This window comes from Mauremys mutica, chromosome 1 (assembly GCF_020497125.1).
Source record: "Mauremys mutica isolate MM-2020 ecotype Southern chromosome 1, ASM2049712v1, whole genome shotgun sequence".
Lineage (NCBI taxonomy): Eukaryota > Metazoa > Chordata > Testudines > Geoemydidae > Mauremys > Mauremys mutica.
Window position 1 is genome coordinate 275,372,810 of NC_059072.1, and position 25,444 is coordinate 275,398,253.

Sequence of the window (25,444 nt, forward strand, 5' to 3'; positions counted from 1 at the left end):
CAAGGACTGAAGGATTGATACAAAACTACTCAAGATAGTTAAGTCCCAGACAGTCTATGAAGAGATACAAAAGGATCTCACAACACTGGGTGACCAGGCAACAAAATGGCAGATGAAATTTAATGTGGATAAATGCAAAGAAATGCACATTGGAAAACATAATCCTAACTATCCATATAAAATGAAGGGGTCTAAATTAGCTGTTACCCCTCAAGAAAGAGATCTTGGAGTCATGAGTGGTATAGAGAAAGTAACTAAGGGTACGTCCAGACTACCCGCTTTATCGGCAGTAGCGATCGATTTTTCAGGGATCGATATATCGCGTCTCATCTAGACACGATATATCGATCCCCGAACACACTCCCGTCAACTCTGGAACTCCACCGGAGCGAGCGGCGGTAGCAGAGTCGATACAGGGAGCCGCAGACGTCGATCCTGCGCCGTGAGGACCCGAGGTAAATTGATCTAAGATACTTCGACTTCAACTACGCTATTCACGTAGCTGAAGTTGCATATCTTAGATCGATTCCCCCCCCCTCCAGTGTAGACCAGCCCTAAGGAAGTGTTATTTACTCCTCATAATACAAGAACAAGGGGCCATCGAATGAAATAAATAGGTAGCAGGTTTAAAACAAAACCAAGAAAGTACTTTTTCATGCAACACACAGTCAATCTCTGGAACTCCTTACCAGAGGGTGTTGTGAAGGCCAATACCATAACAGGGTTCAAAAGGGAGCTAGATAGATTCACGGAAAATAGGTCGATCAATGGCTATTAGCCAGGATGGGAAGGAATGGTGTCCATAGCCTCTGTTTGCCAGAAGCTGGGATTGGGTGACAGGGCATGGATCACTTGATGATAACCTGTCTGTTCATTCCCTTTGGGGCACCTGCCATTGGCCACTGTCAGAGGTCAGGATGGATACTGGGTTTGATGGAGATGGACCTTTGATCTGACCCAATATAGCCGTTCTTATGTTCTTATGATTCTGATAAGTGAAGCCTAAATGCTGCAGGGTTAATTTGTTCTGTGATATTAAATGGGCTTAGGTAGTGATGGACTAACTTGGTTCAGGGATGGTGGATTTTAGATGTTTGAAAGACAACCAGGCCTTATCTCCTGGAGACAGGATTGGTGTGGCCTGGTGCTTTTGGGTGGCATGATGTTTTTTATGACCTTTGGAGGCTTTAAGGTATTCAGTAAATTCTTGGTGGACATGGTGAAGGTGGGCAACTAGATCTGCTGTGGCGGGGACTTGGGAGTCTGGTCGTTCAGCCCAATGAAGTCAATGATGGAAACCATATATTTCATAGACTGGTCTATGCTGGGTGGATGCATGGGTGAAGTACACAAACTCTGCATGTGGCAAGATGATGGCCCAGTCATCTTGACAATAATTAAGAAATCAACAGAAGTACTGCTTGAGGACCTGGTGCACTCATTCTGTCTGCCCTTTGGGATGCAGGTAATAGGCCAAAGAGGTAAGTAATTACATTCCTAAGACTTTGCAGGTTCATGCCAAAAACTGGAAGTGAATTGCAAACATCAATTTGAGATTACTCCAGCTGGCAGCCCACAGAGCCAAAAAACATGATTTAGGGAACGGTGAGCTGTTTCCTGGATAATTTGGAGGAAGCAAATGGAAATAAAGTGTGCTATCTTTGTGAGGAGTTCATAGAATCATAGAATCATAGAATCTCAGGGTTGGAAGGGACCTCAGGAGGTCATCTAGTCCAACCTCCTGCTCAAAGCAGGACCAAACCCAACTAAATCATCCCAGCCAGGGCTTTGTCAAGCCTGACCTTAAAAACCTCTAAGGAAGGAGATTCCACTACCTCCCTAGGTAACCCATTCCAGTTCTTCACCACCCTACTAGTGAAAAAGTTTTTCCTAATGTCCAACCTAAACCTCCCCCTCTGCAACTTGAGACCATTACTCCTTGTTCTGTCATCTTCTACCACTGAGAACAGTCTAGATCCATCCTCTTTGGAACCCCCTTTCAGGTAGTTGAAAGCAGCTATCAAATCCCCCCTCATTCTTCTCTTCTGCAGACTAAACAATCCCAGTTCCCTCAGCCTCTCCTCATAAGTCATGTGCTCCAGCCCCCTAATCATTTTTGTTGCCCTCCGCTGGACTCTCTCCAATTTGTCCACATCCTTCTTGTAGTGTGGGGCCCAAAACTGGACACAGTACTCCAAATGAGGCCTCACCAGTGCTGAGTAGAGGGGAATGATCACACCCCTCGATCTGGTGGAAATGCCCCTACTTATACAACCCAAAATGCCATTAGCCTTCTTGGCAACAAGGGCACACTGTTGACTCATATTCAGCTTTTCGTCCACCGTAACCCCTAGGTCCTTTTCTGCAGAACTGCTGCCCGGCCATTCGGTCCCTAGTCTGTAGCAGTGCATGGGATTCTTCCGTCCTAAGTGCAGGACTCTGCACTTGTCCTTGTTGAACCTCATCAGATTTATTTTGGCCCAATCCTCTAATTTGTCTAGGTCCCTCTGTATCCTATCCCTACCCTCCAGCGTATCAACCACTCCTCCCAGTTTAGTGTCATCTGCAAACTTGCTAAGGGTGCAGTCCACACCATCCTCCAGATCGTTAATGAAGATATTGAATAAAACCGGCCCCAGCAACGACCCTTGGGGCACTCCACTTGATACCGGCTGCCAACTAGACATGGAACCATTGATCACTACCCGTTGAGCCCAACCATCTAGCCAGTTTTCTATCCACCTTACCGTCCATTCATCCAGCCCATACTTCTTTAACTTGCTGGCAAGAATACTGTGGGAGACTGTATCAAAAGCTTTGCTAAAGTCCAGAAATAGCACATCCACTGCTTTCCCCTCATCCACAGAGCCGGTTATCTCATCATAGAAGGCAATTAGGTTAGTCAGGCATGACTTGCCCTCGGTGAATCCATGCTGACTGTTCCTGATCACTTTCCCCTCCTTTAAGTGGTTCAGGATTGATTCCTTGAGGACCTGTTCCATGATTTTTCCAGGGACTGAGGTGAGACTGACTGGCCTGTAGTTCCCTGGATCTTCCTTCTTCCCTTTTTTAAAGATGGGCACTACATTAGCTTTTTTCCAGTCATCCGGGACCTCCCCCGATCACCATGATTTTTCAAAGATAATGGCCAAAGGCTCTGCAATCTCATCGGCCAACTCCTTTAGCACCCTCGGATGCAGCGCATCCGGCCCCATGGACTTGTGCTCGTCCAGCTTTCCTAAATAGCCCCGAACTACTTCTTTCTCCACAGAGAGCTGGTCACCTCCTCCCCATACCGTGCTGCAGAGTGCAGCTGTCTGGGAGCTGACCTTGTCTGTGAAGACAGAGGCAAAAAAAGCATTGAGTACACTAGCTTTCTCCACATCCTCTGTCACTAGGTTCCCTACCTCATTCAGCAAGGGGCCCACACTTTCCTTGACTTTCTTCCTGTTGCTAACATACCTAAAGAAACCCTTCTTGTTACTCCTAACATCTCCGGCTAGCTGCAACTCCAAGTGTGATTTGGCCTTCCTAATTTCACACCTGCATGCCTGAGCAATACTTTTATACTCCTCCCTGGTTATTTGTCCAATCTTCCACTTGTTGTAAGCTGTTTTTTTGTGTTTAAGACGAGCAAGGATTTCACTGTTAAGCCAAGCTGGTCGCCTGCCAAATTTACTTTTCTTCCTACACATCGGGATGGTTTGTTCCTGCAACCTCAATAAGGTTTCTTTAAAATACAGCCAGCTTTCCTCGACTCCTTTCCCCATCATGTTATTCTCCCAGGGGACCTTGCCCATCAGCTCCCTGAGGGAGTCGAAGTCTGCTTTTCTGAAGTCCAGGGTCTCTGTTCTACTGCTTTCCTTTTTTCCTTGTGTCAGGATCCTGAACTCAACCATCTCATGGTCACTGCCTCCCAGGTTCCCATCCACTATTGCTTCCTCTACTATTTCTTCCCTGTTTCTGAGCAGCAGGTCAAGAAGAGCTTTTCCCCTAGTTGGTTCCTCCAGCACTTGCACCAGGAAATTGTCCCCTACACTATCCAGAAACTTCCTAGATTGTCTGTGCACTGCTGTATTGCTCTCCCAGCAGATATCGGGGTGATTAAAGTCACCCATGAGAACCAGGGCCTGTGATCTAGCAGCTTCTGTTAGTTGCTGGAAGAAAGCCTCGTCCACCTCATCCCCCTGGTCCGATGGTCTGTAGCAGACTCCCACCACGACATTAGCCTTGTTGTTCATACTTCTAAATTTAATCCAGAGACACTCAGGTTTTTCTGCAGTTTCATACTGGAGCTCTGAGCAGTCATACTGCTCACTTACATACAACACAACTCCCCCACCTTTTCTGCCCTGCCTGTCCTTCCTGAACAGTTTATATCCATCCATGACAGTACTCCAATCATGTGAGTTATCCCACCAAGTCTCTGTTATTCCAATTACATCATAATTCCCTGACTGTGCCAGGACTTCTAGTTCTCCCTGCTTGTTCCCCAGGCTTCTTGCATTTGTGTATAGGCACTTAAGATAACTCGCTGATTGTCCCGCTTTCTCGGTCTGAGACAGGAGTCCTCCCCTCTTGCAGTCTCCTGCTTGTGCTTCCTCCTGGTATCCCACTTCCCCACTTACCTCGGGGCTTTGGTCTCCTTCCCCCGGTGAACCTAGTTTAAAGCCCTCCTCACTAGGTTAGCCAGCCTGCTTGCAAAGATGCTCTTCCCTCTCTTCGTGAGGTGGAGCCCGTCTCTGCCTAGCAATCCTTCTTCTTGGAAGACCATCCCATTGTCAAAGAATCCAAACCCTTCTCTCCGACACCATCTGCATAGCCATTCGTTGATTTCCACGATTCGACGGTCTCTACCCTGGCCTTTTCCTGCCACAGGGAGGATAGAAAATATCAATGACAACAAAGATGATGGTGCATCCCTAGGAGTGGAGTAATTCTATGACAAACTCCAAAGATACCAACAACAAGGGTTGAGACAAGGTAGGCAAAGGCTGCAGAAGGCCGAGAGGTTTGGCATGTGGGCACTTGTTCTGACAGCACAGATGATATTATTCAACTACCTCTTAACAGCAATACTCACCCTTGGCCACCAGAAATTCTGTAATATTTAGTATTGGGTTTGTAAGTAGGTGAAATGGCCAGTAGTTGGTGTATCTTAACACATCTTTAACACCTCAAGTCTAGGCTGCCCCTCTGGGATATAAAGGTGCCTTCCACAATAAAGCAGACCATTCTTCAAAAGAAGTCCTGAGCTGGGCAGAATGTTAGGAGCATCTAGGGTCTGACAGATCTTAGAAGCTTGGAGGTCTTCGGGAAGTAGGGAATGGAGGAGGGACATCAGGTCCCTTTTTACTTTCTCTTGAATAATGATGAGTGTAAAATGGTGGCCAAGGTTGCCATGTCTGACTCGGCATATTTGTCTTTGCAGGACAGGGCATCTGCCTTTCCATTCTGTGATCCAGATTGGTAAGTGATGACAAAATCAAATCTGGAAAAGAAAAGTAACCAGTGAATCCATTCTTGTGCACTAGGATCCTGCCAAGCTCTTCACCATAGAGGTAGATTCTTGTGGTCATTAAGTACCTGGACTAGGAATGAAGCTCCTTTTAGAAGGTGTCTCCAGTTTTCAAAAATTGCCTTTATTGCAAGTAACTCTTTGCCACAGATATCATAATTCTTCCCAGCAGGGGTACGTTTTAATGAATAAAAGGCACAGAGATGGAATTGGTTATAAAAGCCAGTATGGAAAAGTTTGCAACATCTGCCTCTATGGTGAAGAGCTTGGCAGGATCCTAGTGAACAAGAATGGAAGCTGAAGCAAATGATCTTTTTAGCTGACCAAACATGAAATGTGCCTCTGGTAACAAGACTAAGTGTACTCCTTTTCAAAGAATAGCAGTTATTTGGGAAACTAGATGAAAGAATCCTTTGATAAAATGCTTATAAAAATTGGCAAACCTGAGAAACGGCTGAATGCCTCTTATGTCCTTTGGAACATTCCACCTGGAATTGGCAGACACTTTCCATGGGTCCTTTGTTAGCCTTTCAGGGAAATGATACACCCAAACTCACATTTCTCCAGTTTGCTGTACAGATGGTTTTGGTGGAGTCTTCTTGAGAATGTGGCACACGTTTTGCTCATGCAGTGCCCTATTTTTTTTATTTTTTTTTAAAGAGAAGATTATCATCCAAATAAATAACTACAAAATGATCCAATTTGTGCCAGAAGATATGACTTGACAAAATGCTGAAACATCACTGGAGCATTACATAACCCAAAAGCACTGAGCAACTGGACCATTGAGGTATGAGTGCATCTAACGTAAGAGAGAGCATCAAGCCCACAGTTCATTGCCAATTAAAGCTAGCAAATGAGAACATACATTAGAAATCAGTCTGCAAATGGCATGATTTTATAACGGCTTGAGGGTAAGCAAAACAAAGCTTTAAATTTTCCTATAGTCTTTCTGCTTTGAATATATTGTGCTATATATAAGCTAGGTATATAGTCCCTATCAGCAGTGCTTTCTAAAGAAAGCTACATAGTATATCACAAGTCACAATCTAATTGGTGAAAATGAGTGTATAATGCACAACTTGTTATGAAGCAAAATGAATGAAATGCCTTTTAAATACAAATCATTTTCATGAGAAGAGAAAACTTTTCGATATACAAACAGCTAATATCTTACTACATCCACTATTAAAATAGCTGAGGCTAAGGAACACTCGCCAAATAATTATAAATTTCTTACACATAGTACTGTTACAGATATTCAGTCTAAAATAATGCTCAGTGATTCAATGCTGTAGGAAGCATACTTCATTCTGCTTTATAGTACTTCATGCTGCTTTATGTTACAGTTTGAATAAATCTATTTAAAATTCTGAATTTTAAGGCTGATATTTCCAATGCAACATAAGGAGTTTACATTAACTTCATTGGAATCTATGTCTAAATTCTCAAGACAACACAGAAAATCCTAGACTAAATATATATTTTTATATGATGATATCCCTATTACATACATATATGGTTGTAATTCTTGGTGAATAAAAAATGGAATTTCCTTCCCATAGAAAATGCCAATATTTCAACATTTGTTTACATCCCAAATTGGGATAAAATATTGAAATATCAGTTTTTTCACTGAATAACAAAATAATAAATACCATGTGATCATATAATTAGATACTGTATCATTGTGGCAATCTATACCCTAATGTTCACTCCTTTTACAAGACTATGATAATTTTGAACAAAATATGCCTTGTGAGGTATCATTTGAAAAATCATAATTTTCTGATCATTATTGTCCTGACAAAATGTTTGTGGCAACATTGTATGTCAATTGTATGATATTACTGAGACAAGTCTGCAAAAACATCCACAAATCAGAAACCTCAGCCAGGTGTCAACAAGGTCATGCATCCAACCAAGTGGGTATTCACCCATGAAAGCTCATGCTCCAATACGTCTGTTAGTCTATAAGGTGCCACAGGACTCTTAGATGCTTTTACAGATCCAGACTAACACGGCTACCCCTCTGATACAAGGTCAAATGGATTATCACCAGGTCAAGTAGCCATTCTTTGGTAAAAAAAAAGGTGTGAGCGAGAAAGCTATTAGTGTAGCTGAAGTTAAAGTATCTTAGTTCAACTTACCTGGCCATTCTCACGGTGGCAAGTCGACTGCCACGGCTCCCCCATTCACTCCGCTTACTCCTCCTGCTGAGGTGGAGTACGGGCGTCGATTCAGTGATCGATTTATCGCGTCTAGATGAAACACAATAAATTGATCCCCAATAGATCAATTACTACCCGCTGATCCAGCGGGTAATGTAGACGTGGCCTAAGAGTCAGCTAGAGGTTCCAGTCCCCACAGACTTTCTGTCTCCTGAACATCAGCTGGAGATAATTTTCAAAGAAAAAGAGAACTATAAGAAAGCAGAACAGACACTCAAAAAGACTCCTCCCTTTTTCTCTGCTCACAGCATTAACAACACCTGAAGGACAAGGAAAGTAACACTAAACTGAGGGTAGTGTCATGTCTGAAAGGAATCCAGTAAGTAAGACTGCTGAAGTATGTGTTGAGAGAAACTTTTACTTTGAATTCACTTAGCTTGTTAAGTTAGGTATTAGTTGTTTTTTACCTTTTATTTCTTTGTAGTCAAATTCTTATTTTATGCTTCCTTCCTGGTAATCACATAAAATCTATCTTTCTGTAGTTAATAAACTTGTTTTATTGTTTTATCTAAGCCAGTGTGCTTGGATTGAAGTGTTTGGGAAACTTAATTTGGTATAACAGGATTTGTGCATATAATTTTCTGTTAATGAAATGGCAGACTTAATATGAGCTTGTATTATCCAGGAGGGTGCTGTTCAAGACTCATATTTCTGGGGGAAAGTCCAGAACTTGGAGTTTGCTGGTGTTGCTCTGCCATATAATTAATGGGTGGCTGGTGATAGAAATCATACTGGATAGCTGGGAGTGATTTACATGTGAGAGGCTGTGTGTGAGCTGACCAGGAGTGGTTGCTCTCATAATGAAGTAGTGTAAAAAGCACCCCAGGTTGAAAAATTGAGGGAACATGGATGTTCAACAGTCCAGATTGTACCCTGGATAATGTCACAATCATAATGCATACACATGCAAAGGGACATATACCGGTTGCACAGACAACCTTAATTCTGGCATTTTCTAACTTGACTGAGTCCTTGACTTTGCAACATGAATCTTAAATAAAGGTAGTTTTTGATCCTGAAGGGGCAATATCAATCTGTAAAAGATTTAATACGATCCACTTAAATGTATTTAAATACAAGGAGTGAAAACCTGGTCCCATTGAAGTCTATGGAAAAACTCCCATTGACTTCAGGGAAACCAGGTTTATGCTAGAATTCATTATTCATGACTAAGTGTGAACATATTTGAGAGTAATTATATAATACTAGTGGCCTGATCCTGCAAATGCTTATTACCATACATTAATGTCAATAATCCCACTTGCACAAATGCATGTGCTTCAGTAAACACTACCTGCCAGTAGTTTTTTGGAGGTTTGGCTCTAGGTGAATAATAAACCTAGAGCATTGCCCAAGGAACTAAGTTAAACAATGCTTTAAAAAACATCGAGGATCAATTTTGAAAAATATGTCCAATATGATGCCGGTAGACAGCAACTATGGAGTTAGTTTGTTGCAAAATATAATACTATGCACCATATGAAAAATGTTGGGTTAGAGCGCTCAGAACAGCTTGACATAAAATACATATTGAACTGTGTCAGTGCTTTTGTAAGATGAGATGGGTAAACCTCAGGATTGCTACAGTAATGGAATCTTTACAGTGAAATCAAAACTTCTCAACCTTCATTAATATGTGGATTATAAAACAGTTTGTGTACAGCTTGCTCAATGAGCTTTGCAACCTCAGGCAAAACCAATACTAGTCTGCGATTATGAGGATCTATTGCTAAATCTTCTCTAAATATGGGTATAATTTTAGCCTCTTTCTGCTGAGGGAAAGTAACCGGTATGTAGGAGCAGGTTTATTATGTGTGAAATGGGACTTCAAACCACAGATGCAGCATATTTATACAATTTTGCATTAATTCCATTCAGTGCAATGGAGCCTTTTTGGTAAATAGTTTAATGGTTCATAATATATAAAGTTGAATTTTGTTACTGGATCATCATAGTCTATTGGAAGTGCCAGAATGATTATCCTGAACCTTTAAGTGGGGAGAGGGGGTATTTGGCTGGCTGGCTGAATGAAGGGACCAGTATTTTTTTTATTTTTGGGGGGGGGGTGTTTAAAAACTGTTGCAAAAGGGGACAGGGTGGTCGTTGACTCATCTCCTAGGAATGCAGGGTTTAAAAGGGGCAGCCCTGCACCTAAAACTCCCTTTTACAGGAAGCAATCTGAAGCCCGAGGAGGCAACACAGCATTTCAGCACCTCTCAGCTGCATGGCTCCACATGGAAGCATAACAGTAAGAAAGGGGGAAGGGGAGCAATTCCTCCCTTTCTCTGGCCTCAGATAGGGTGAAGCAGGCATGGGAGAGTAGGTCCACAAGGGGAGGATGATATGGCTAGCGAAGCAGCCTGGAGTCTCATTCACTCCCTGGTAGGGACACAAGGACAGGGAGTGCCCTCCCTCTTCCTCCCACCCCCCGCCCCAGCTGTGCTGTGAGTAAAGGCATTAGTAAATCAGGCTTCATATTTCCCTGCTAAGGTCAGGGAATGACAGGGGGCAATTTTGCTCAGCTCAGCTCCCTGTGGATGCAGGACTATAAGCAGTGAAGGGGGAGACAAAGAGGGGAAAGAAATCATGTTTCATGTTTTCCCTGCTAAGTGCAGAGGACTGCTGGCTCCCTGTGGAAGCAGAACAATAAAAGGGAGGGGAAGTTAACTGGTTAGTCAGCTCTAAGGAACAGACTAGCAGAGGTGAAAGTAAGCAGGTACTGACCGGTACGGAGGACCAGTAAGAAAAGGAGACTGACTGAGGGAGGGAGAGAGAAGCCTGCTCCCTGCATAAGAATAGTTTAAACTCAGCTTTTCCCTGATGGTTCAGCCCCCAGGGCTAGGTTTCTGGCATCCTTGTTAATTTCACTCACAGTAGCTGGAGGGAGGAGATCGAAGGGAGGGTGTGTTTGACCATGGCAGGGGCAGTCCTTTTCTGCCCCCCGGGATGAGGGGATCTCTCCAATACTAAAATACACAACAAATATAAGCATTTGGCTGCACAGCTTAAATCCAGAGCTAATAAAAGTAGGTGGAAGGGGAAAATTCACTGTCACATTGGTTTCTCGGCTCCTTCCTCCCCCTCCTCCAGCCAGGCTGCAAACAAGGCTCTGCATTCCTCCCCTCTACCCTCAGCAGGGGTTTTCCTCTAGGCTCTAGCTTGCAGTAGGGAGGCTGGCTGAGATGCCTGCTGCTGCTGTCTGCAAAAGAACAGTTTAAACTCAGCTGTTCCCTGTGCAATTCAGTGCCCAGAGTTAGGAGCCGTTTCTGGCATCCTTGTTAATTTCAGTCCCAGTTGTTGTTGGGTGTGTGTGACCATGGCAGGGGCAGTTCTTTTCTGCCCCCGGGATGAGGGGCTCTCCTAAACACAATCAAAATCAGGAACCATTTCCAAGTTCAAATCTATCCCATTCCCTCCCCAGCAGAGGATCATGGTTGTGATGTCCAAACTGCTTGCAGATCCTCTTTGAAATGTTACTGTTTAAAAAAAAAAAACACAAAAAACATGGAGAACATGGTGGAAAGATGTGTCATGATGATTAGGGTTTATTTTGGGCAAAGCAATTTTGCTAAAGCAACTAAAGATTCACAGGGAAAGCAAATAGCCCCCATAGACAAAACCATAAAGGGATTGGAGGGGAAAACTGAATATTCAGGGAAATTATTGTGCCTCCTTTGAAAGAAATAGTAGTTTTCATTCCAATCTACCCTCTTTATATATTGATTTAAACACCTGAAATGTCCTTAGGACATGAGGTGTGATCTCAGATCTCTTTTTGTTTTGTCCTGCCTGCAGAGTGCAGAGGCTAAAACTGACAAAACTTTCTCTAAATATCTTGTATATTTCATGAAGGCTATTCCAGTTGTCCTTCATTCACCCCTGACTTCCCTTCCCCCCCCCCTATTCCGGCTCCCTCCCTTGCTGGCTGGCTGTGGTTTTTGCCTTGGTTACTTACTCCTTGGCAGACCTAGCCCAGCGGCACCTACTGGCTCTCTGCAGGCAGCAGCCCACAGGGGCCGGTTGCTGGGGTCGCTGTTGGTCGGTGGCAGGCTGCAGCTGCATTGTTTGTGACACATTCATACACATACTTGATCATTCACTCACTTGATCATTGCCTGTTAGGTTCACTCCCTCTGGGGCACCTGGCATTGGCCACTGTCGGTAGACGGATATTGGGCTAGATGGACCTTTGGTCTGACCCGGTACGGGCATTCTTATGTTCTTATACACATACATACAGTATGTATTACTATCCCATGGGAAGGGCACTGGTGCCCGTTTGAGGGGTGGGGGGACAGGGAAGATAGTATTTCTGCTGCTCCAGAGGTGAAAGTAAGCCAGTCCAGACTGGTACGGCGTACCGGCATGAGCCAGTATGCCGTGCTGGACCGCATCGACTTCAACGGCGGGGACTGAAAGGGCTCTGGGCTGCCTGCGGCTGCGGGCAGCCCTGAGCCCTTTAAATCCTGGCCACGGCTGAGATTTAAAGGGCTCAGAGCTCACCACAGCTGCAGGCAGCCCAGAGCCCTTTAAATCCCGGCCACAGCTCTGGCGGCTGGGCTGGGGCCAGGATTTAAAGGGCTCGGGGCTCCCCTCAGCGGCAGGAGCTCTGGCCCCTTTAAATCCCTGCCTCAGCCCCACAAAGCTTGGGGTTCCCCCTGGCGGCCAGAGCATCGGGCCCTTTAATTTTCCCCTAAGCCCCAGGGGGTTCCCAGCCACCTCTGCAGCTGGGAGCCCCTGGTTGATTTAAAGGCTCTGGGTCTCCCAGCCACAGCTGGTTCCCCAGGGCCTTTAAATCCTGAGAAGCCACGCCTCTTCCGGATGAGGCCATGCCCCTCTCAGGATTCCGGCAGTACTGGTAAGTCCCGTAAGTTACTTTCACCCCTGGACTCAGCACATTAGATATTTGCAAAGACAGAAGATGCATTAATATTTTCAGCCAGAATGACTGGAAATACATCTTTCTAACACGGAATTGAGCATTAACATCCTAAAACTCTCCAGCTTTAAACATTATTACTCCAGTATTTTGGATTATGACTGTAACAACCCACCCATGAATTACTAAGTATTATATAGTCCAATCTTAAACACACATACTGAGGGTACGTCTACACTACGGGATTATTCCAAATTTACATAAACCGGTTTAGCAAAACAGATTGTATAAAATCGAGTGCGCGCGGCCACACTAAACACATTAAATCGGTGGTGTGCGTCCACGGTCCGAGGCTAGCGTCGATTTCTGGAGCGTTGCACTGTGGGTAGCTGTTCCGTAGCTATCCCATAGTTCCCGCAGCCTCCCCCGCCCCTTGGAATTTCTGGGTTGAGATCCCAGTGCCTGATGGGGCAAAAATCATTGTCGCGGGTGGTTCTGGGTAAATGTCGTCACTCACTCCTTCCTCTGGGAAAGCAACGGCAGACAAGCATTTCGTGCCTTTTTTCCCTGGATTGCCCTGGCAGATGCCATAGCATGGCAATCATGGAGCTTGTTTTGCCTTTTGTGACTGTCACCGTATGTGTACTAGATGCCGCTCACAGAGGCGATTCAGCAGCGCTACACAGCAGCATGCTTTTGCTTTTGCATGACAGCAGAGATGGTTACCAGTCATACTGTACCATCTACCATACCATAAATTGGTAATAAGATGATCATGGTTACCAGTCCTTTTGCACTGCACCATTTGCTGATGTCATAAGTGCCCCTGGCTGAGATCAGCCAGGGGCGCAAAAGCCAAAATTGGGAATGACTCCCTGAGTCAATCCCTCCTTTTTGGTATCTAAAAATAGAATCAGTCCTGCCTAGAATATGGGCAAGTGTACTAGAGAACCACTGTATCATAGAACCAGAGAGCACAGCTGCTCTGTATCAGATCCCACAGAAATTATGAGCTGTATGCTATTCACAGGGGGTACTCCTGAAACAACCCCACCTGTTGATTCCGTTCTTCCCCCAGTCTTCCTGGGCTACCGTAGCATTGTCCCCCCACTTGTGTGATGAAGTAATAAAGAATGCAGGAATAAGACACAGTGACTTGTTAGTGAGAAATGAGTGGAAGGCAGCCTCTAGCTGCTATGATAGTCCACACAGGACATTAAGCAGTGTGGAGGAGAGGAGCCCAGCATCCCGCTGCTAGTCCAGGGGCAATTGAATCTTTTCTTTATACATGAAGGGTGGGGGCTGATGGAGCTCAGCCCCCTGTTGCTATGATGAGGACGGTTACCAGCCATACTGCACCATCTACCAGGAAAAATTAGGGCCAGGCGCCCTTGATCAACCTCACGGATGCTAGTCGGCATGGTTACCAGTCCTTTTGCACTGCCCCATGTGCCAATAGGCTGATGATGACAATGGATATCAGTCTTATTGCACCATCAGCCACCCATGGCAGGGGGGGGAGCAAGGATGTTGGTGTTGAGTGCTGCAGCATCGTGTCTATCTGCAGCATTCATTAAAGATAGGGTGACATGTAAAAGAGTCAAGAGAGGATTGTTTTCCCTTTCACTTCTGGGGGTGGGTGGGGGGGTGCGTAAATTGACGAGCTATGCCCTGACCCACCGCGGACATTGTGTTTGACCCTAGAAGCATTTGGAGCTCAGCCAAGAATGCAAATGCTTTTCGGAGACTGCAAGAACTGTGGGATAGCTTGAGTTCTCCAGTCCATGAGCGTCCATTTGATTCTTTGGCTTTCTGTTACGCTTGTCACGCAGCAGTGCGCTGAGTCCCTGCTATGGCGTCTGTCTGGAGATTTTTTAAAAATGATTTTGAATTTCGTCTTCTGTAACGGAGCGCTGATAGAACAGATTTGCCTGCCCTTACAGCAATCACATCTGCATGGTCCATGCTGGAGCTCTTTCTTTATTTTGATTTTTAACTGCCTCACCACACGTGCTGATCGGAGCTCCATGCTGGGCAAACAGGAAATATTCAAAAGTTCGCGGGGCTTTTCCTGTTTACCTGGCCACTGCATCCGAGTTCAGATTGCTGTCCAGAGCGGTCAGTGGTGCACTGTGGGATACCACCCGGAGGCCAATACCGTCGATCTGTGGCCACACTAACCCTAATCCGATATGGTAATACCGATACTAGCGCTACTCCTCTCGTTAGGGAGGAGTACAGAAACCGGTTTAAAGAGCCCTTTATATCGATATAAAGGGCCTCTTAGTGTGGAGGGGTGTGGCGTTAAATCGGTTTTACGCTCCTAAACCGGTTTAAACACGTAGTGTAGACCAGGCTTGAGTTTCAGCATGTAGGGTTTGTTGTTGTTTGAAAGCTGCTATTTCAATTGGCCCATCTTTCATCGTTTCTTCTCATGTGTTATCCCAGCCCACTTCTATGTTGTTTGTTTAATCTTCAGGATATGAGCAACTTTGATTTGTTCAACTTGTTTTGTTTACCTTTCTTGCCAAGTAATTTTCACATGCTGCCCTTTTTAATGTTCATTCAGTTTTGGCTGCTGTTTCCTAAGTTTCTGTTTCATATATAATTCATTTAGTTTCATGCAGATGTAATACGTTTCTCTGTTGAAGTGTATTGGTCTTTATCAGCAAATCCACCATTTCAAATATCTGCCTTCCAACAAGATTCACTTCTATACTTTTAGACTGTTTAATCATCTACAGATGTGACACTTTATATACATGGCAGCATTTTTGCAAGTAGAAATCATTTCTTGCTGGTTCTGCACTCATAGGAGGGACACAAAAGGGGGCACGTGACCTCCCCCTGTGACACTCCATGTGACTCCTCCCCACCTCACCCCCAGCCTAGGGCCCCCACGGCCTCCCCGTCCCCTCTGATACCTCCTTTGTATATACAAACATCAACATGCTTAATTACTCACTTTCCCCCCCAAATATGTAGTATTCAATCTGTTTATATGGAATATGGGAGTTGGTGAGAAGCCATTTTAAGATATTTATGATTTATTAAAAGACAAATTTTAAGTAGGACTGTATCCTAAACTGCTTTATGGTATTGTACCCAAACACTGCATTTCAATGGGGGATTCAACTTCCTTTATAGGAACAGATTCCTGAAACTTTTACCAGCCCACAAAGTGGTCCATAGTCATGCAAATAGTCCCATTGTCTTCAGTGGGATTGATCAACTGATTAAGAGTCTAGAGGATTAGGTTCCAATTTTGTAAATTGTTCTGGATGAAACTGACAATGCTTGAGCTGTCAAATCAGAAGGAGCATCATTTGAATACAGCTGGGCAAATGTGTGATAAGTTTTAGCTCCATTGCTAAGATGAAGAACATATTTTCAGCAAAGTTCTTGAAAGATTCCTGAGGTAGCTGGCTGGTTTAAGGCTGTCAGTGCCCGGCGTTATAATCTTCACTTATAGTTCTCTCACCCACAAAGCTGGAAAACAAGACATTAGTTTTCTTTGTTTTGCTGCTCTAGTTCCAGTTAACAAAATGCATGTTAGACTAGTTTGGCTGCAAAGAAGAATTCTGTGTACACTGGGGACAACACCTGATTCCCATCAGGCTGCAGAACTGGGCTGACATCAGAATCCAAACATCCTCTGGTCAGTGCAAGCAGAGGCATTCCTCTAATGATTTGAACTTTATGGGATACAATATGGATGTCATGGATAATTCAGAGCAATGGGGAGAAACAAAATAAAAAATACTGTTTAAACACCTTTCTTCCCCCCCACCTATCCCCCTTGAGGACTCCTGACCAATGTAACAGCACAATAAATATGCGAACAAACTTAAACAAAGCCTTTGTTTAAGTTTGTTCGCATATTTATTGTGCTGTTAAAACCATATAAAGAATGAATGTCCTCCTTAGCCGTGTACTGCTACTTAAAGGAGCAGAGTACAGGCCCAGAGGCAGCCGCAAGTCTTTCCGGTACAACTAAAAATCTCTTGCTGATACTGCATACTGGAGGGTACCACCCTACTTGCACCCCCGATGGTATACAATTAATACACCTGGATATAAATTTAAGACTGCAGGACAAAGGACTTCAGTTTAAGTTAAAGTTCTAAATACATAGTAACAGCACAAAGAGGGCAGTAGTTTTCCAAAACGTAAATGTTGGAAAGCCAGTAAAAAGGAGATGCTGGAATGCATATTTAGGTGTCCTAAATGACCTCATGGCCCCACTAAACTATGCATTGTATAAGGTAGGTTCCTATATATAACCTATCACATCTAGTTAACATGGTAAAACCCAGACACACTGATGGTCTGGCCAGGAACCCCAGTGACTGTATACATCAAAAGCCTCAAATACTTTGAAGGTTTGCCTGCACACAATCTAAACCAACCAACAGTGCAATATACAGTTTTTCAGCTTTGCTCTAGGGAATACAAGACAATACATTGAACAATTGCAGCCGTAACTTCAATTTCTGAAGTATCCATGAGTGACTCCCTTCAACAGTGACCCTAGCATTATCAACATTTTGTTCACACCTATTCAGCCATTTATTTATTCAGTTAATATACCTACATTCTATAAGAACATAAGGGCCAGACTGGGTCAGACCAAAGGTCCATCTAGCCCATCTTCCGACAGCATCCAATGCCAGGTGCACCAGAAGGAATGAACAGAACAGGTAATCATCAAGCAATTGCATTTCCTTTTGCCAATTCCCAGTTTCTGGAAAAACCGAGATTAGGGACATCATCCCTGCCCATCCTAGCTAAAAGTCATTGATGGATCCATCCTCCATGAATATATCTAGTTCTTTTTTTAACCCTGTTATAGTCTTGACCTTCACAACATCCTCTGGCTAGGAGTTCCACGGGTTGACTGTGCACTGTGTGAAAAAATATTTCCTTTTGTTTGTTTTTAACCTACTGCCTATTAATTTCATTTGGTGACTCCTACTTCTTGTGTTATGGGAAGGAGTAAATCCACTTCCTTATTTACTTTCTCCACACCAGTCATGATTGTATAGACATCTATCATATTACCCCATTAGTCATCTCTTTTCCAAACTGAAAAGTTCCAGTCTTATTAATCTCTCCTTATACGTAAGTTGTTCTATACCCCTAATCATTTTTGTTGCCCTTTTCTAAACCTTTTCCAATTCCAATATATATATACATTGTCCAGTCAAAGAAAGAACTGTTTATATGGCGCCTTACAAGAGAACAATTTTTTGTAAATTCATAAAACAATACCATATCCAAGAATCTCTCCCTGACCTGGTTATTCTGCAGGTCTAGGCACGGGTAATTTCTTCACACTCTACTGTTTAAATTGCAGTGGGAATCATTTCACTGGAAGTAAATATGCCAAAGGAACTGACCTTTCTCATAGTTTTAATATTCACCATCCTGACTAGGGTCTGCACATTTGGATCCCAGGGAGCTGTAAATTCACATGAGAAAAGGCTATGAAGAAAATAAGGGATATTCTATCTTTGAAACTCTCCGTTTATGATACTGTCATTGAAATAAAAGGGAGTGCCACAGACAGATAGCTTGCCAGACTAGGCCCTATGGCTCCAAACCTACAAAGACTGATGCACATGAGTCACTCTGAACATTAAGTTGCCTCATTAAATTCAATGGAACTACTTACATGCATGTATTTAAGTGTTTAGAAGTTAAGATTCTGTCAGTGTCAGAAGTTTTCATTATTCCACACGTTGTGACAGCAACATCTAATATGATGGTTCCCTTTTGATCTTACCTTTTTGTCTGCGTGTGGTGGAGAGGAGCAGGGATCTGCAGTCTTAGATTCCTTCTGGATCAAGTCTTATATTTCTAAAATCTCATGTTTTGCAGCTTCAGTCAATCACCAGTAGGGGTCAGGAAGGGATTCTCTGCCCTGCTCAATGTATTTGGGGGATGGGGCTTTTTGTCTTCTTCCTCTGAAGCATCAGAGATAGCCACAGCTGGAGATGGGACTGAGAATTCTCTCTCTCTGGGCTTGGTTGGCTAGTTCTTGCTCACATGCTCAGGGTCTAACTGTTTGTTTGGGAAGGGTTGGGAAGGATTTGGCAGTCACTTTGGGGGGATTTTGCCTTCCTCTGCAGAGTGGAGCTCAGGTTGCTTGCCAGGATTATCTGGCTATATTTCACTTAATATATTCCCTGTCATTGCAGGGATTTCAGGCATTGGTGCACCTCAGTCCTAATTGCTGCCTGTGGTACACAGTATTTTAGCCTTCTGAGGTAATATTTTGGTCTGAATTCTGGTTGTTGATTTTAGCATGTCTGTGGCTGGTGGTACTGGTACCCTGTGGTCATGCTGGATGATTGGTGGTTATTTCTGACCTTGGGCTACAATATTCCTGATTCATACTACCATCCTAACCTCTACCCTCACCGGTCTATGCCCCTATCTTGAATACATACCTCATCCAGTTCCAAATAACACTTCCTTCACCACATCCATTTGTCCTATGTATCATTTCCTTCCTGTACCCGTTTCTCTTGTGAAACAACAAATTCATCCCCCCCCTCCTCCCCCACACACAAACTATGCAACAACAACTGTCTGGTGCCTTCTGGCTACAATATTCCAGGTGCAGCTGATTAGCAACCTGGATCCTCTTCCCTAATTGTGTAATCACCAGTCAGACCATAGCTGGCTTCACAGATCAAGGTGGCTTCTTAGGCAAGGAACCAGCAGAGTAAGGTGACCTCATTCAAAACCTATCTGGAATGTCCAGGATGTTTGGAGACAGCCACAGCTAGGCTCAGAACTATTATTATTAAAACAAAAAACCAAAACAAACAAACCAAAACAAAACAAAAACACTCACCCCCCCTATGAGCAGTGTTTTCTTTCTCCCTAATCACCATTCGGGGGTTCCCAATGTTTTTACTGTTACCCTAGCACACCTATTTATTTCACATAAAATGCACGAATTCTTAACATCCAGACTCTAGTTTCATGTTTTTAACTCACTCTTTCAGATGAGATGAGATGAAACTGCTGTTGTTAAAGTCCAATCAAGTTTCATCCCACTAGTGCAGTTTTTCCCAAAGCTGGGACACTGCTTGTGTAGGGAAAGCCCCTGGCAGGCCAGGCTGGTTTGTTTACCTGTCCCGTCCATAGGTTCGGCCGATTGCGGCTCCCACTGGCCGTGGTTCGCTGCTCCAGGCCAATGGGAGCTGCGGGAAGCGGCGCAGGCCAAGGGACGTGTTGTTATTATTATTATTATTAATAAAGTATTTATTATACTTTTCCCCAAAGTCTCTTTCTTTAAACATGGGTGGAATAGCTCATTCCCTCATGTTGTCCACCAATTAGGCCTAATAACTGACATGCCAATTTTTGTTTATTAATTTCTTGTTTCACATTTTTAATTTTTACTAAGAATAATTTTAACATAGTTCTTGAACTATATTAGTAGGTCCTTTTGTTCAGACTATTTAGTTTTTCTGTCTTCTTTTCGAACCTTTCCCATCAACATTTGTCAATATAGGTTATTGTAACATCTTATGAACTTTCACATACTTTTTACAGTTGAACCTACAACTAGGGTAAATGTTTAGACCCAATTATTACAACATAATCTCCCAGCTCTGCAACCTAACTGCCCTAGTCCCACCCTATCTATCTTCCCACTGTCTTCCTGTACTCTATTCCAAGCCATTCTAGCTGCCTCATTAACCGTTCACTAATCCCTTCCCCATCCCTTACAAGCCCTATGTTTCAGGCCCATGACAGAGCAAAAGACATGTCCATTCCTAATTAAGAAATGATGATTAGGGGCTGAAGAGCTTTAGTTCTGGCATCTGGGCTAAAAAATGGATAGAACATTGTCCTAGATATTTTGACAGTAAGGACTGCAAATGACCCTAAGTGTAAAGCAGGAATCTTATGAGCATAGCCACATATCCCAATATTCCAGCACAACTTAAAGTGCTCCCAAAATGCTTATATATGCCCAAGTTCTATAATATAGACACCTGAGAAAAAAAGCTTGTGGAGCAGGCTTAGGTGATGCCTAATTATCCTTGTAAAAATGTTAAACATGCCTACATAATCTGATTAGGTATTTACGTACATATTTAGGCAGCTAAATAACTTTATAGATCTGGTCCAATGTCCCTGGAAGAAAACAAGTCTAAGAGAAAAAAATCAAACTTTTATGGTAAAACAAACAAAAGTTTGCATGTTTTAATGAGTCCTCCTTATTTAATGAATGATTATTTTAATGTGTACAGAAAAACTATCCTTCTTTGGGGGTGTCATCATGTTCTATCCTATTTTCACAAGCTTCCTTATGTTAAAACCACATTCACTGAAAGTGTAACTCTTTTGTTCCTATGTATTCCTGTGGATATATGTGAGAGATTTTCATTAACAGCTTAAAGTCACACAATAGTAGTGAGTACCACTGATATTATAACAGCTTGATACTTGATTATGAATGAATGCATGATCTCATCAGTGTAAAAGGCATGATTCATAGACAGTTACGTTCTAAGGTACTTTATGCCAAAACCAACCAAATGTATGAAGTCCAAAAATTATAAAGGCTCTCCTGCCTCACTGTATTTTTCCAAGTTTAAAAATAATAGACATCTTCAGAAACTTAAATTGCTTTAGTATAGGTGTAATATTTTTTAATGAGTTTCATACAAGGCTGAAGTCCATCTATGAACTGTAGGATCACTGAGAATATAAGTAAAATGCATGTGATAATTATGATTTGTGGGCCAAAGTAATCTCTGGTGCAAATCTACTGAAGTCAGTGGAATTACATCATGACTGAACTTGACCCATTTTGTTTATAAAATAGATTAGCAGTGAATTAGGACCCTGAGGGAAAAGGAAATTTAAGTCGGTAGTGTTTAAAGGGAGGGATAAAAATCTCACCCTCAGCAGAAATCGTGTTTCAGAGTTGACTCATCCTGAAGGTGGGGCAGCACATTCATTGTTTAATCATGTGAACAGTTTCTAATAGGAGCCCTCCTCTGGTGCCTGCCTGTGGGAATGCATTGAACAGCATATCTTCCACCATTCTAATTTCACTTTTCTAATTTTAGCCAGCAGCACCTACTCTTGGAGATGCATTGGCCACATAGCATTATCCAACAGATCTAGATTTGTGAGTGCCTTACATTGCCACAAACATCTTCAAACACAGGTTTTCCAACCTTGGGGACCTTCTATCCATGATAGTGGCCCAAATATTTTGTTAATAACTAAATTAGTTACTATGATTTGATTTATGATGTCTTTGCTTTTCTAGTGATAGCAGTGGCTGTTTCATTATGAGAGCCTTGAATTTTTGTATTCCTTTTGCACCTATGTGAACACTGGTTGAAAAATTTCCATCACTACTGTTCTTTGACAGGAAGCTGGGGTTTTGACTAAACTAATTTTGTAATGAAAGGTGTCTGGCTTTCTATAAAATTTCAGTGCTACATCAAAAACAAACAAACAAACCAACAAAACAAACAAGCTCTTGTGACGGGTTCTGTGCATCGAGCTAGGGAGCCCCCGTTGGCCCAATGTGGGATTAGTGCACCCTGTCACGCCGTAAATAGTCCGTACTCTCTGGACGGGCAAACCAGAGGACAAGTCATGTACCCTCAAGGCTGGGAGGCTCACAGCCACCACTCCCAGGAGGAAACGTAGGGTAGTGGGGGTTGGTGACTCTTTTCTGAGGGGGACAGAGGCACCCATCTGTTGGCCTGATATGGCATCCCAGGAGGTATGCTGCCTGCCAGGGGCCCATATCCAAGATGTTATGGAAGGAGTGTAGTAAACTTTTAATTCTACTACTTCATGCTACTCATTCATGTGGGCACTAATGATACTCTGAGGTCTGATTCTGGGAAGATCGAAGTGTCTACATGGAGTAAGGGGGAAGGAGCTGGGGGCACAAGTGGTATTCTTGTCTATCCTTTCAGTCAAGGGTATGGACTCAGGCAGACACAGATGCATCCTGGAGGTGAATACCTGGATGCAAGGATGGTGTCATCAGGAAAGCTTCAGCTTCCTTGACCATGGGATATTGTTCTGGTAAGAAAGACTTCTAAGCAGAGATGGGGTCCACCTATTAAGGAAAGGAAAGAACAAATTTGGATACAGACTGCCTAACTAGTGAGGACGGCATTAAACTAGGTTTTATGGTGGTAGAAGACAAAAACCAACCAACCAAACAAAAAACAGCAAGTCAAAAACATGGAGGCCTGGGAGAAGGGTTGGAATTTTCCCCGGGGGAGCCTGGAGCATTATAGGAGGGATAAGGGAGAGAGAAGAGAGAACATAATGGGAAATCAAATCAGTATCTTAGATATCTATATACTGATGCAAGAAGTATGGGGAATAGGTAGGAAGAAATAGATGTTAGTTAATTAATACAATTATGACATAATTGGCATCATAGACACCATATGTGATAATATTCATGCCTGAAATTTTGAGATAGAAGGTTACATCTTGCTCAGGAATGACAAGCAAGATAAAAAGCCATCTATGTGGCTAGATGGCTGGGATGGACCACACTGAGAATGCCACACTCAGGGAAGACTACAAGAAACAGGGCGGACAATCCTTCAAAACTGGTGGTTTATTCTGTAACTTGATACGCCAAATCAGTATCAAAAGAGCTTCTGTAGCAACACACTGGTTAACAAGAAGCCAAACACAGTTCAAGTCAGGCATTCCAGCCCTTCGTTCCTATTAAGCCAAATACAGTGAGAGGTTACTGAAAACCCAAATCACCATATGTGAGGTGCTACTAATCCCAAAGGATCAGACACTTACACCCAGGTCAATATAGGTTTCAGATTTCACCTAAATATTATCCTGTCACCCAATCCTTAGTAAACTAACTAAAGATTTTATTATTAAAAGTAAAGGAGAGTTATTGAATGGTTAACAGATCATATACACACAAATGTAAAAGCTACGCTACATTGATGACATCTCCATCATCTGGACCTATGGGATGGAGACTCTGGAAAAATTCCACCACGATTTCAACAGCTTCCACCCCAACCTCAACCTGGACCAATCTACACGGGAGGTCCACTTCCTAGACACCACAGTGCAAATAAGTGATGGTCACATTAGCACCACCCTATACCAAAAACCTACCGACCGCTATGCCTACCTTCATGCCTCCAGCTTCCATCCCAGGCACACCACATGATCCATTGTCTACAGCCAAGCACTGAGGTACAACCGCATCTGCTCCAACTCTTCAGACAGAGACCAACACCTACAAAATATCCACCAAGCATTCTCAAAATTACAAGGAAAATAGTACGAGGAAATAAGGAAACAGATCAACAGAGCCAGACGTGTACCCAGAAGCCTCCTACTGCAAGACAAACCCAAGAAAGAAACCAACAGAACTTCACTGGCCATCACATACAGTCCCCAGCTAAAACCCCTCCAATGCATCATCAGGGATCTACAACCCATCCTGGACAATGATCCCTCACTTTCACAGACCTTGGGTGGCAGGCCAGTCCTCACCCACAGACAACCTGACAACCTGAAGCATATTCTCCCCAGCAATCAAACACTGCACCATAGTAACTCTAAATCAGGAATTAATCCATACAACAAACCTCGATGCCAACTGTGCCCACATATCTACACCAGCGACACCATCACAGGACCTAACCAGATCAGCCACACCATCACCGGTTCATTCATCTGCACATCCACCAATGTAATATACGCCATCATATGCCAGCAATGCCCCTCTGCTATGTACATCGGCCAAACTGGACAGTCCCTACGGAAAAGGATAAATGGACACAAATCAGATATTAGGAATGGCAATATACAAAAACCTATAGGAGAACACTTCAATCTCCCTGGACACACAATAGCAGATTTAAAGGTAGCCATCCTGCAGCAAAAAAACTTCAGGACCAGACTTCAAAGAGAAACTGCTGAGCTTCAGTTCATCTGAAAATTTGACACCATCAGCTCAGGATTAAACAAAGACTGTGAATGGCTAGCCAACTACAAAAGCAGTTTCTCCTCCCTTGGTTTCCACACCTCAACTGCTAGAAGAGAGCCTCATCCTCCCTGGTTGAACTAACCTTGTTATCTCTAGCCTGCTTCTTGCTTGCATATATATATCTGCCCCTGGAAATTTCCACTACATGCATCTGATGAAGTGGGTATTCAGCCATGAAAGCTCATGCTCCAATACGTCTGTTAGTCTATAAGGTGCCAGAGGAGTCTTTGCTGCTTTTACAGATCCAGACTAACACGGCTACCCCTCTGATACTATACACACAAATGATTGCAAAGCCCTTACATCAGGTTTGTAGTAGTGATGAAACAGACTGCTGGCTTGCAAAAGTCTCTCTGGTAACTTCCAAAAGATTGGAAGGTCCTAAGTCCATAGTTCAAAATACTCCTTTTAGTTGTAAATCCACAGTTCAGAGAATTGGAGCAGAAAGGGGCAAATCAGTGATGTCACAGTTTGCAATTTATAGTCCAGCCCAGCTGCATGGGAAGTTACTGGTCAATACGGAGTCCAGAGTCACTTCAGCATGGAAAATTACTGGTAAAATATGGAGTCTTTGGTCACATGTCCTCATCACATATGCTGTATGATTTGCTGAATCACAGAGATGGCCATTGGTCCCACACTGTCTGAGGTATCCACAGGAAAGGCTTACGGGGTGGGATGAGTTTCTTCAAATGCCCATTGTGAGCTGAGTGTCCTTAATGGGCCATTAACACATAGATGTCTATCCATGATGTAAATCTATTTGAGGGTGGTCA